This window comes from Erpetoichthys calabaricus, chromosome 11 (assembly GCF_900747795.2).
Source record: "Erpetoichthys calabaricus chromosome 11, fErpCal1.3, whole genome shotgun sequence".
Classification (NCBI taxonomy): Eukaryota; Metazoa; Chordata; class Cladistia; order Polypteriformes; family Polypteridae; genus Erpetoichthys; species Erpetoichthys calabaricus.
In genome coordinates, this window is record NC_041404.2 from 164,791,242 (window position 1) to 164,806,190 (window position 14,949).

Genomic DNA, 14,949 nt, shown 5'->3' on the forward strand with positions numbered 1-14,949 from the left:
TTCTGGTCAGTGCCACCGTCTCCAACCCATATAACACAGCTGGTCTTACTATCGTCTGTAGACCTTCCCTTTCACTCTTGCTGATACCCGTCTGTCACAAATTAGTCCTATTCTCCCTTTTATACTTTTTATTATTTAGACCTCGAGAAAATGTCCAAACCCCCCCGCCTTCTAGTAATTATATGTTATGCAACTCCTCCTCATCTAACCACAACAGCCCTCAGCTTCACTCTCCATTCCGGCTTCCAATTCATAAGTTGAGTCTCTTCACAGCTTCACAGTCTGATTTGGTCTTTCTCTCTTGAAGTCCTTACAAGAAGATGTCTGCCAAGGACCCCTCATCTCACCAGATATTCTAAGTCTGGACTGTTCTTCTCACTTTTTCCTACCAAGCTATGGCCTGCCATTATAATCTGCTCCAAGGATACTCAAGCGGACATACAGTTCTTCTGAGAGTTTCCTATTTTCCACTCTCATGGAGGATACCCATAGTTTTATGGACTTAACTGTCACACAGCTTAGGTATTGTCTGAGTTCTCCTTCCTCATCTAGCGAATGTACTCACCATGGCACTACACTTTTTTGTGCTTAAAGTATAAGTTCATTACTTTTCAAATCAAAATTATTTCTTCACAAACAAGGTATAAAACAATACAATTAAATTTTTTGTATTGCGCTCGTCACAGAGTGCTGTTAACAGTCCTCAGTTTACACAGATTACTTTACACTATAAATAAATAAAGAACTGGTGCACATAAAAATGCAGATCTGTTAAAACACTCAAGGAACAAGTTGGAACTGATTAACTATAAATGGAAACCAACAATATCTGTTGTAAGGGACGACTGGCAGCACAACCCAGCTGGGATGCCCCGAGAATGAAAGGATGAGGGGGAAGCAGCTACTTTTAATTACTGCCTCCCCAAGACACTAGATGGAGACTTCCCTGCAGCATAGTGGTGTCCCGGATTCCCACAGTGCACCATGGGATCTGGAGTTTGGCTTCACAGCCTGGCTAGGTACCGTGGGTGCTACCAGGAGACACTGCAGGAGGACATGGGGAGTCACACTTCCCTCGTAGCCAAGAAGTACTAGTAAGTTACGAGGACGGAAATCCAGAAGTACTTCCGAGCTGAAGAAAACTCAACTTCGCCATCTGATCCAGAAGTGCTGGCAAGTCACATGAATGGAAGAACAGAAGCACTTCCGGGTTGGACCATATATGAAGGACTGCTGTGAACCAAGAAAGCAAGCCTGAGTTGGGAGGAGGTGGACAACGCTTGCTGAGTGGTGCAGAGGAGGAGAAAAGAGGGAGAGAAGATTGGTGTTTTGTGCTTTATACCTGCTGATCTGTAGCTGTGGTGCTTGGAGGGCACTGTACAAGAAGGAAAAGAAATAAAAATACTTCTTGGTGCTTTTACCTGGTGTCCCGCGCGTCTGTCTGCTGGGTTTAAGGGGCAGCAGTGACCCCTAGCATCCACACTGTCCATTAATTAATTGTATATACTTTTGTCATGTGTAATTGTGCTCCAAAGCTTCTACATTATTACAAATATCTGAACAGGGCACTAGCAAAGCTGAAAAACAAAAGTCTTAAAACTTACCAAATACGTCTGTTTATCAAGCCAAGAAATTCGTCGAGTGTTGATGTGCATCTTGCAATTACACACACATTGTAAAATAGCTAATACATGCCATTTTTGAGCAGAAAACAACTAACATTATGAGAATTTGTTTTTAAAAGAAGTCAGCACTTGTAGTCTTCTGTAATGACCTTTCACCCCAGTGGGTGTGGTTTGGTTTCCTCTCGATAGATAAAATTGCAGTAAACATTTCGTGACCTGTAGTCAGCTTTGTTTTGGTTTACTTTTTATGTGAAAACTCCCTCAAGTGAACAGAAAACGTATCCTTACCTTGAAAAAAATAGTACCAGGAATATGCAATAAAATGTTTATTTTTGGATCTCATGGTTGTCACAAACATGCGTCAGAAACTTGGAAGGCATGTTTTCCTTTGTCGAAACTCAAAGATGACATATTTGGTAAGTGTTAGGCTTTTATTTTCCAGTGGTGCTTCATGCCCCATTGCCTCCATTGTAAAAAGCCTGTGCGGACAAGATATTTTTTAAATGTGAAGAAAACACAGGACTTGTGAACACAATTCCATGTGGCAAATGCATATACACCATGCTTGAGAAGAAATAAGCTTGACTTGAAAAATACCAGACATCATTTAACTTTGAATTTTTTTTCTCTACTGCTTGTTACGTTTTTATAGTTTAAAAGCTGTCTTTAATTATATATACCAGTAATGGCGCACTGCATGAATACACTTGACTGCTAGTTTTCTTCCTCTTTCTCTGTATGTTTAGCATTCATTTGCTCAGAGGTTGATGCACTTGCTGCTTCCTGAGCAGCTCTTCTTTTCTCACCCTTAGCGACCCGCTTCTTCTCTTCTTTCTTCGGCATCGTTTCGCGTTAAAACTGATTAAGTCACTGTTTGTGTTGCAATTACTTACTTATTATTACTTGCAATTACTTACTTATTAATTACTTAGTATGTTTTCCTTAATTTTTCACTTAAGCTGGTGCTTAAGTCTTCAATCTGCCTCAAGAATGATTTAAGATATGAAGAGGTACGGGAAGTTACGGCGGAGGTGGTAGGGATGAGAACGGCGGCCTGCTGCCAAGAGTTGATTCTACAGTAAAATAAAAATAAAAAGAGGAATAAACTGTGAGTTCAATCATCACCCCAAAAGTGGATAGTAGACTTCACATAGTATATGTATACCAAATTTCAGGTCAATAGGTTAAACGGTTTGCGAGCTACAGGTGATTTAAAATCCTGGACAGACAAACGGACATCCACACTAGCGTATTATATAAGAAGATTCTTGATGTTCCATTTGCTGATAGACTCCTGGACATTATTGACACCTTGGCCCACCATTGCTAGTTGCCAACTGTTACACTTCCTAAAGTCCGCTTTCTTGCTTAAGCAACATAATTTCTAGGATTGCCCCGAGTGAGTGGCTTGATTTTTGTAATCATATGAATATGTCGTGTACTCACCATTATCGCCTGCTGTGAAAGGTGCTATATAGACACCATGTGACTCTTACAAGATAAGAGTTCCTATTTGAAATCACAATTAGTCCCCAATCCTAATCTGCACACAATGGCTAATTACAATAATTCTCCACACTACGGACAAGCACAATCCCCAACAAATACATTTCTATTCTAATATTGTATATACTCATTTTTTTTTTTGTTTTGCTCCCACATGCTTTTCAGGAAAGAAAAGCATATTTTGAAGAAAATGCGTAATAAATCTTCTGTAAATTGCTTTGCACAGTTTTTCTTGAGCGTGGTTGAATGACTCCAAATCATATGCCGGGGGCTTGAGGCTGCTTCATTATTGTTAAAGCATTTGTTTTGTTCTTTCTTTTTTTTTTTTGGCGGAAAAAGCACTTGGCTTTGCAAACAATATATCAGCTTCACAGGCGCTACAATCAGCCTACTGTTCGGTTGACATGCAATCCAATTGCTCAGCTGGTAAATGCTGCAAAACAATACAGCAAAGCGGCTAACAAATTGTCATTTAGGGCATTATCTACTGCTCTATGCTGCAAACTGAGTTCAGGCACCCACCGAACGAGAGGCCGGAGATTAAAACCGTCATCTACTGGCTGAGATATTCAGAGTTGCACCGGACCACCTTCTCTAGAATGTGCTCTAGTGGCTTACATATCCAGGCTTGCACCAAACTTTCGAAGATATGAGCTAAGCCTTAAAGAGGACATCTCGGAAAACATGAAAGTAAATATGCAGGAAAACAGCAGCGTGGGAGGCACTTGGCTTTGGCAGCAGTTTAATATTTCCTCCTGCTCCGTACAGACACACTAAAGATATGCATTTTGCACGTGTAACCCATACTGCACCATCACATACAGTACATCCGTCTACATATCTGACTATCTTCTCCACTTCTTCCTGATGCTGGAGTCTTGGCCTATAGCACTGGGCTGAAGTCAGGCATCTGGCCTGTGGGGGGCACTGGCATACAGCAGACGTGCACTTTAAGAGGGCTGCTTTGCTAGCTTTGCATCATTGGCTAAATTTGAAATGTACAATATGTGCCCACCAATAGCTGATCAAACATCAAAACACCGTGCACTGGTTTTCATGCCAGTAAATTTAAAAATCTTTAGCCCCCCCCCCCCCCCAAATTCTTTGAAATGCAGCTGAATGGTCTTCCCTCTAAGCCAGACAGTATTCATATGGTTAGAGTTTTATTTTATTATTATTTAGTCAAGTTTATACAAGAAAACATGAAATATGTCTTCTTATTGCAGCCTAATTTCAATTTTAATCACTGGCAGCCATGACATACTGGCTCCTACTCAGTATTCTGTGATTGAATTCTGTGAACAGTAGGGGGCGTAACAGCACCCCTGACCCCAAACATAGTTTCACAAATACACATGAACATTTATGTTGTAAACGACCTTTGACAGGTCTCTCTCAATGTAAAATACAACACGGTAGCACAAAGTATCTCGCTGGTGAGTGTTGTCCAACTCTGACTCTCCCGGCTGAAGCAGAGCTGCTGTAGTATTTCCAGTGACATGACACTGTCCCTTAGGAGCACGTCCATGAAGTAGGGATCATTAATCCCTGCAGCACCCCCTGGCGGCACCCATGGAATCCAATAGGGCTGCCTCACAGGACTCCAGTTCCCAACATGCCCTGTGGGTATCTGTAGAGTTAATTTACAGTGCATCCGGAAAGTATTCACAGCGCATCACTTTTTCCACATTTTGTTATGTTACAGCCTTATTCCATGGATGGAAATGGATTAAATTCATTTTTTTCCTCAGAATTCTGCACACAACACCTCATAATGACAACTTGAAAAACGTTTACTTGAGGCTTTTGCAAATTTATTAAAAATAAAAAAACTGAGAAATCACATGTACAGAAGTATTCACAGCCTTTGCTCAATACTTTGTCGATGCCCCTTTGGCAACAATTACAGCCTCAAGTCTTTTTGAATATGATGCCACAAGCTTGGCACATCTATCCTTGGCCAGTTTCGCCCATTCCTCTTTGCAGCACCTCTCAAGCTCCATCAGGTTGGATGGGAAGCGTCGGTGCACAGCCATTTTAAGATCTCTCCAGAGATGTTTAATCAGATTCAAGTCTGGGCTCTGGCTGGGCCACTCAAGGACATTCACAGAGTTGTCCTGAAGCCACTCCTTTGATATCTTGGCAGTGTGCTTAGGGTCGTTGTCCTGCTGAAAGATGAACCGTCGCCCCAGTCTGAGGTCAAGAGCGCTCTGGACCAGATTTTCATCCAGAATGTCTCTGTACATTGCTCCATTCATCTTTCCCTTTATACTGACTAGTCTCTCAGTTCCTGCCGCTGAAAAACATCCCCACAGCATGATGCTGCCACCACCATGCTTCACTGTAGGGATGGTATTGGCCTGGTGATGAGCGGTGCCTGGTTTCCTCCAAACGTGACGCCTGGCATTCACACCAAAGAGTTCAATCTTTGTCTCATCAGACCAGAGAATTTTCTTTCTCATGGTCTGAGAGTCCTTCAGGTGCCTTTTGGCAAACTCCAGGCGGGCTGCCATGTGCCTTTTACTAAGGAGTGGCTTCCGTCTGGCCACTCTACCATACAGGCCTGATTGGAGGATTGCTGCAGAGATTGTTGTCCTTCTGGAAGGTTCTCCTCTCTCCACAGAGGACCTCTGGAGCTCTGACAGAGTGACCATCTGGTTCTTGGTCACCTCCCTGACTAAGGCCCTTCTCCCCCGATAGCTCGGTTTAGATGGCCGGCCCGCTCTAGGAAGAGTCCTGGTGGTTTTCGAACTTCTTCCACTTACGGATGATGGAGGCCACTGTTCTCATTGGGATCTTCACAGCAGCAGAAATTTTTCTGTAACCTTCCCTAGATTTGTGCCTCGAGACAATCCTGTCTCGGAGGTCTACAGACAATTCCTTTGACTTCATGCTTGGTTTGTGCTCTGACATGAACTGTCAACTGTGGGACCTTATATAGACAGGTGTGTGCCTTTCCAAATCATGTCCAGTCAACTGAATTTACCACAGGTGGACTCCAATGAAGCAGTAGAAACATCTCAAGGATGATCAGGGGAAACAGGATGCACCTGAGCTCAATTTTGAGCTTCATGGCAAAGGCTGTGAATACTTATGTACATGTGCTTTCTCAATTTTTTTATTTTTAATAAATTTGCAAAAAACTCAAGTAAACTTTTTTCACATTGTCATTATGGGGTGTTGTGTGTAGAATTCTGAGGAAAAAAATGAATTGAATCCATTTTGGAATAAGGCTGTAACATAACAAAATGTGGAAAAAGTGATGCGCTGTGAATACTTTCTTTGCGCTGTAATACAGGGGACACTACCATCTAGCCAGTTGGGGTGTAAATAAACCAGGTAAGTTGCCTCCTCCTTGTACTTCCATCATACTGGCACCCTGGACGGTTACGGATCCTTTATCAGGTCCTTCCAGGATGCCAGCATATCCATTTCTGTCCATCTCCTGCCTGCAGCAGGGACCACCCTGCCTATTTGGTTGACTGGCCTCCTGTCCAGGTAAGGCATCTTGAACCAATTTGGCCCATGCCTGCCATCCATTACAATTCATACTCACTAACAGCCATGTTCAGCCCGGAATAATCACAGCTGATGTGTTTGTTTGACTTAGTGATATCAGAGTTCCTATTCTGTTGACATTTTTGTTATTATATTCACTATTTGTTCAATTATTAAATTCTAATGTTGTTTTGGAGATTCCTACAAATAGGGCAGGACAATTCATTCAATTTTTGACTTGATTTGATATTTAAGAAGTATCAATATGCAAAAGCCAAAACCGCCATGTTAAACACTTGTATTTGATTCTTTGCATTCAATAAAGCACACCAGCACTCTTCCTGATCATGAGTGTGTCAACTCTGGCCACATTGCCTGGCAGTGATGAGCGTGAAAAGAGCGACATGAGGATGAGAAGAGGACAAGTTTAGAGCAGGTAGGGTTAGTGCTGCTATTTGCAAATGCTTTCATTTTACCTCAGACAGCAGTTCAAGCAGTTTAACCTTTGAATATAAAACATGTTACTGCATATGAAAAGGGCCATTCAGACACGTGCAACGCCTGCAATGTGCTGTCCCACCACCCCGGTAAAACAGGCACCTGCTAACTAATTCTTTGGAAGAAATAAGTGGATAGGACTGGTGAGCTGAATGGCCTGTTCTCGTCTACAGTGTTCTAGAATGTTCAAAGTGACATGAAGTGTCTGCTGCTGCATTGTATACTGAACGAGTGGACAAGCAGCAGGGGGAAGGAGACAATGGCTGCAGTCACTTATCGTACTGTAGAACACACTTTTGCCTACTTAAGTTGTGCCCTAAAATTTCTTGCACTTTGCCAGTGGTCAGATAACCACACAAACTTGTAATTCACATCAAACCAGAAGTGAGACGTCTACATAACGTAAGCCCTCAACTGGTCATTTCACACGATCTCCACTCCTCCGACCAGGAATAAAAATAGCGGCCTTCATGTCTCCCTTTTGTGTGAATTATTCAACATTCGTGTATGGGTTAAACGGCAACCCTGGCCATTTATTTTTATTTTGTATTTTTGTTTAGCACAATGAATTGAGATTGCTAATTAAATGGATGTTCAACGCTTAGCGCATTCATTTTGCATTAACATTTATAAATGCGTTGTCCTGGTGATCTTTGAATTCATTAAGATTATTCAAAGTCAAATGTATAACCATATTACGTTATGAGGAGAGGTCACTGTAGGATAAGGCAATAAAAAATGAATTAAAGCGCTTTAACTTTCCTGATATAAAAACAGGAGATCGACAGAAAGAGCGTGCGCCATGTTTACTAACTGGCAGACACAGACATCACCGAGGCTGGCAATATGTACAATGGATGCTTAAAAATAAGCAGATGAGATAAAACACAAAAATGGGTGAAGAAAAAAAAGCATGTTATTTGAGATGTTTCTTTGAGCCACAGCTATTCATGAAATTGTTACATTTTGAAAAAAAAAATTTTTATTTGCCATATTTCATGTTATTTTTGTGAAAAAGATATATGAGGTTTTCGACTCTGTAATGAAAATACTTGTATGTATATACATGTGTATATTGTGTCTTTAATATGTTTTGCGAACATATAGTGAAATACTGAATATTGCATTTTGGATAAAATTAATCTGAACATCGGTTTAAGTCCATATCACCCAGCCCTTGTTGCAAACCTGTCATATTCGGTGAACATTTTCTTTTATTTTTCAATGGTCATGGACACATTTTTTACTGTCGTCATGCCCGTTACCAGTCACATGATGGATCAAGTTGTCTTTTCCTGCCTATTAAAGATGGAGGCACACATACCTAATCATCCTTGATTTGGATCAAAAAGAAACAAAGTTGTGTTAGTGAAAGGTAGGAGTCAGAAACATGTGACGCCTTTAGGATTCTTTAGTTATGAACTTATTTTGGTTGACGACAAATCTTTTTTTTTATGTTTACAAGGGCTGACTGAAAAGTAATGTTTCTCTTTCGGGGAGGTGGACGTGGGAATGTTGTGCAGGTGTTATACTGACGTGCGAGAACCTTCAGTGGTTTCCTTCAGCATTCTGTCACAGCAAGTAGAAGCACCTCGTACAGGACGTGTCATCATGGCAGATGATGAAGATGTTCCTGTAAGTGTACAGCAGAGGTATGTGACTGAATTTTGCATTAGATAGATAGATAGATAGATAGATAGATAGATAGATAGATAGATAGATAGATAGATAGATAGATAGATAGATAGATAGATAGATAGATAGATAGATAGATAGATAGATAGATAGATAGATAGATAGATAGATAGATACTTTATTAATTAAGTTTGGGAAGAGCAGTAATGAAACTCTTGAAATGTTACAGCAAGCATGCAGTGATGAAACTTTTGACATATTAATAAAAATAATAATTCTTTACATTTATATAGCACTTTTCGGTGGTGAACGCAGTTTAAAATTGGTAACACGTGCGTAAATGATGAAACGTGTTTGGTTACAGTTACAGATGCCAACATGGCCAGGGCTAATGAACTGTTGCAAGAAGACAGACGGTTCACACATCACAATCAGAGTTAAGAACTCAGGAATCCTCTCTGACATTTGAATTGAAATGGATAACACTGCCAGCTATGGAGTTCATCACAGGACTATAGAAACTGATAAATTACTTGTAGCACTGAAACCATACAAAACACTATTTAGACGCATATAGTTGAGCAACACAACAAGTGCTTTGGAAAGCTAAACGTCTGCTATGATGGTGTTTGGTTTTCTTCATTTAAGGTGACCAGTCAGAGAATGAAACGTTGTCGCGCGCAGGATCCAATCAGGGAAGGGCCACATAATAAGCAAACAAATCAGAGTGCGATTAGAGTCGCCTTTTACGCACTTCACATTATGTGGGTGACCAGTAAATTATTTTCCTTTTGTTTGTTTTACATGCATAATGGTAAGAAACACAACAAGCACAATAGAAAACAATTCTTCCATATCCGCTGTGTTGAAATAGTTACGTAATAAACACAAACAAAACAATTCAGATGTGAGCGTCAGTAGGCTTTGCACCCTATTAAACAAGCTACTTGAACTATTCTGTAACATTTCAGTAATTACTTACCGCTCTGATGCTGATCTTTCTAATCATAAAATAGGTCATTACAATAGCAATTGATGAGAAGAATTCATAATTAATTGCTGAATTACGGTATTTGAGGGTTCCTCTAGAGTGCCTCTTTCTCATGGACGATTTGGCTCAAAAACTAAATAGCACATCGTCAACTCATAGCAAGTTTCGAGTTTGGTATTTTCCCATCCAGCCATTTTAGCTTTAGACTGTCCTCAAGAAACTGGGACACAAAGACACACACACACAGACACATGCACGCACCCATCATCAATATTTTCGATATTAGAGGAGGTATTAGAAAACCGAAGATCGAAATTTTTGACTAATCTAAAGTTTTCGCTCCTCCCTCAGAGCACGTTTCCAGGGTGTGCTCTCAAAAGTCTACGTCATCACAAGCTCACATTGCAAAGCTGGTGTTTTCAGAAGCGCTCACCTCTGGGCAGCATTTTCATCTTCATTTTTGGGTACTGAAAATGCTGGGGTAGTGTAGACGAAATGTGAAAACGGAGACAAAAATGTAGTAGTGTGGACAGGGCCTAAGCTGGTTAGTTCACCTGAAGCACTGTCTTACAGGCCTGGAGTAACCATTAAGCAAAATAACCATATGCTTAGAGCATCAAAGGAAGTTGGGGGGCACCACAAAAATTTAGTACTGCTGGATTTACCATGGATCATATGGTGCCAAACTGCAAATAGTGCAGCTGAACGGGATTCCACAAAAAGAGGATCCCACATTAAATGAAAAAATGACATATACTGTATATATACAGTAAAATAAAAAATAATAGAGGGTAATGATGTATATTAATCTTAGGAATACAACAAAGTTAGAATCTGGTAACTGCCACACAGACCACCGAGACTCAGGTCATTGTTCTTGCTCATGTCACCTGTCCCATTCAGTCGTCCACTGAGAGTGAGTGCAGCTCCTATATATGGGGGCACCAGTAATCTTCTAAGTGCTTAGGGCCTCTAAAGATCTTAATTTGGCCCTGCTGCCTTGAACAGCAAGTACCTTAAAGTCCCACCAGGTGTATAGGTATTACCGTTTATAATGTTTCAAACTACTTTAGAAGTGTATCTCGCAAGTGATTCGCAAAATAATTGTCAAACATAAACAGTCCATGTTTTAAGTTAATTTCACAAATCAGTCAGCTCCTTGTGTCTGCTGGCCACCAGATGTCACACAGGGGTTGTGTAAAAAGGTACCATACACATAGGAGGTGGTCACTCCTAGACTACCACGCAATGATCTTTTTACCCTTGAGGGCCAACGAGCTTGATGAGGATGTGAAGGTACGGCCAGCACAAAACACAGAGGCTGGCAGAAAAGTGGTGATGGCCACATAATATAACTAAGAATATTTCTGATGGAATGGCAGGCAGCGCTCTGATATAGGCTTAAAACCCCCTTGACCTTATATTGGATTATGTAAGTTATATGTTATCCTATTTTGGATTTGAATATTGAGTACAGTTTGAATTTTATCAAAGACAATTAAAGAATGTTTACTTAAAGTGTAATGTTTAGTAAAATAGCATTTATTTATTTATTTTTTTGAAAGATAGGAAAAATATAACTGTGACGTGAGAGGCACTTCAACTTGAGGTCAACTGGCTTAGCGTCAGTGGCATCCATGCACACAGACCTCAGGTTTTGGGCCCACTCCATTGCTTCACACCTCAGTCCTATCTGTGTATTCTCAGAAAGCTCAGAAAGGACAAAACTGGCCCTTAGGACACTAGGACCCTAATTTTCTCCAAAATTTGCTGGAGTTTTTGTTTCCTCAGTTGCTACCCAAGACCTTTTCACATTTTTCAGTTGTACGCTTTGTATTTTCTTTCCTTTTTTGTTTTTTGTCTGACATCCTTTTGCTTATTCTTCTATGTATTAGGCCAATCCAGTCCACTATGAGCAGTACAGGATAACAAGTCATTACAGCGATGAAGGAACTGAAGACCCCCAGATGTTCACACACACAACTCTTCATTCTAACTCAGTCTGACAGACCATACATTCAAGTCTTCTCTCGAAGGCAGTGGTCACAGATTTTACAGCTGAAAGGCAGCATGCGACAAGGCGTCTGAGGAAACTGAAAAGGTTTAAAGCTTTCAGCCAGAGGTGAGGCAAGCAATGGTGACACGGACTGAAAATCTCAAGTGTTCACAGGAGCTGTCTGTTCATTAATGCTGACATCTGTCTTCAGCTGTCTACAGAACACAGCCACTCTTTTTTGGGTCAGGGTATTGGGGAATAAAAGCGCATCCATTTTTTTTTTTAAATTTTATTGATTTTATTGTAATCATTCCATACAAATATATCAATTTTTACAAAAAAATAGGATTGAAAACAAATCAACCCCCACCCCTGAGAAAGAGAGCATGGCCAACGGACTAAAACTTAAAAATAGTAAAAATAAATAAATTGATAAATTTAGTAGGTGGATACATATAAATGGAGGAGGAAAGGAAATGGGGAGAGAATTTACTTCGTCAGTGCTTTAAAAGCTTATTCTAAAATATTATTGATTAGATCCTGCAAGGTTTTGAAAAAGTTCTGCACCGATCCTCTAAGCTAGAATTTGATTTTTTCCAATTTCAAATAATTTAGAACATCAGTTACCCACTGACTTAAAAGGGGAGAGTTAGGATTCTTCCAGTTTAACAAGATAAGTCTGTGTTCCATAAGTGTAGTGAAGGCGATCACAGTTTGTTTGTCCTTCTCCACTTTAAGCCCATCTGGAAGAACACCAAACACAGCTGTTAATGGGTTAGGAGGGATTGTGACACCAAGGCTGTCTGAAAGGCACTGAAAAATTTTGGTCCAGAATGATGTTAATTTGGTGCAGGCCCAGAACATGTGACCCAGTGAGGCTGGAGCTCGATTGCAGCGTTCACAGGTTGGATCTTACCCTGGAAACATTTTGGACAATTTTAAATGAGACAGATGTGCTCGATATATAATTTTGAGTTGAATAATTGTATGCTTTGTGCATATGGAGCTCGAATGAATTCTCTGCTTTGCTACCTTCCAATCCTTTTCTGGTATATTGAGTGAGAGATCCTTTTCCCACTGTCCTCTTGGATCTTTGAAAGGGAGGGACTGTAAAATATTTTTATATACTGTATTGCAAAAATGCTGTCCTCAAGACTGAGCAATATTTTTTTCCAGCATAGAGGAAGTTGGGAGATGGGGAAAATCAGGCAGGTTCTGTTTGACAAAGTTTATAATTTGAAGATAGTGAAAGAAATGTGTTGCTGGAAAATTACATTTGTAATGTAATTGTTCACAGGATGCAAAGATGTTGTCTATATAAAGATCTCTAAGCAATTTAATCCCAAATATTTTCCAGTTATTAAAAACTGCATATGTTTGTGAGGGTTGAAAAAGGTGGTTCTCATGCAGAGGTGCCACAGATAAAAGTTTCTCCATCTTAAAATGCTTTCTAAAAGCCCAGGAACCAGCCAACTTGTGTGGCGTCACTGATAGTGAGCCCCCCCGGTGACTGTGCCTCCAGGCGCAGCTCGGCACTTCATTGTGTACATACTGTATACTGTACTTGAAACATGTCCCTACTCTACATGCCTCCGACAACATCTTTTATATCACCTCGGTGTATTCTCCTATCTGAATTTTTGGAGGATAATGCCCTATCATACCCTCCGTTTGCTTTAAGCTGCTTTTTCATTTTGTACACTCTGCTCAGATTCTGCCCTCAGCCATAAACGGGAAGCCATGCAGTAGCTAGACAGCCATATCCTAATATCCTCTTTGTTCACATATTCCGAAAGCATAATAACTGTAATTTGATGATCAGTTCTGCCTGTGAGTGGAGTCTTTACTATATCCTTCAATCCTCAATGCACAAAGTACTTTTCATGAAAATTATTTAGACATCTTTCAAAAAGTAGAAAGCAGAAAATCAAACAATGTTACTAGCAACCTCAGCCATCGTGTACAGTCACTTTTCTTCTTTCTCTTTTCTGGACAATGTGCACTCCTGTTATAAGAAACAGGGACAATTGTCATTCCTCAGGTCATTTGGCTACTCAAAAGCAGCTTGAACGCCTGATGTGCAGTCGATTCACATCCTTCACTTTCTTCACATTTTATTGTAGATTTAATTTCAAATGGATCAATTTTACCATTTCTGCCCATCTATCTACACTCAGTAGCCCATAATGACAAATATTTTCATAAAATCTATTACAAATCAAAAACTGAAATATAAGTATTCAGGGTGCAGTACTTTGTGGAATCCCCTTTGGCAGCAAGTACAGCTTTGAGTCTTCTAAGGTAAACCTCTACAAGATTTGCACACCCGGATTTGGGCAGCTGATCCCCTTCTTTGTGAATGATTCTGTTAGATTGGATGTAAACTGCCATCTTCAGGTCTCTCCACAGATGTTCTGAGGGGTTTAAGTCTAAGATTTGTCTGAGCCACTCAAGGACAGTCAGACACTTGTCCCAAAGCCACTTCAGTGTTTTCGTGGCTGTATGCTGAAAGGTGAGGTTCCATGGACGCTGGAGCAGGTTCTCTTCAAGGATTTCTTGGCATTTGGCTGTATTCATTCTTTCCTCAGTTCTAACCCGTCTCTGTCGCTGATCAGCACTGCCACTTAATGCTGCCACCAACCATGCTTCACCGTAAGGACTGTATTAGGCAGCTGATGAGCAGTGCCTGGTCTTCAGACATAGTGCTTGGAGTTTTTGTCTCATCAGACCAGAGAATCTTTTCCCTCATGCTTCGGTGTCCTTTAAAATACTTTTGTCAAAGCTCAAGAAGGCTAACCAATGTGCATGATTGATGGAGCTCTGCTGAGATGGTTGTCCTTCAGACGGGTTCTCCTATCTCAGCAGAGGACTCCTGAAGCTCTGTTAAATGTCACATCTATGACCCATTAACCTTTTGCCTGGTTACTTAGTTTGACCAGCTGGCCAACTCTAAGAAGAGTCCTGGTGGCTTGAAACTTCTTCCATTTCTGTGGCAGGATATCTCCAAGGAAGACAGGAATAGTTCAATCAATCAGTCTTTGTTCATTCACAGATGAGTTCAAATCAACTGCAGGTGAGGGGACGCTGGCGCACGGATGTTGCTGCCGCTCCTCCCTGTTAACAACACTTTTCGCAAAATTTGCCTAAATTCTACACTTTCTTACGCTTGTTTTTTTTCTTTTATTGTACGTATAGTTAGT

General features: G+C 40.6%; 1 protein-coding gene across 1 annotated transcript in view; it reads right to left on the bottom strand.

Annotated features, from left to right (window-relative positions):
* sdk1a (sidekick cell adhesion molecule 1a) overlaps window positions 1-14,949 on the bottom strand; it is a 1,749,737-nt gene that overhangs the window by 887,073 nt on the left and 847,715 nt on the right. The window lies entirely within an intron of this gene.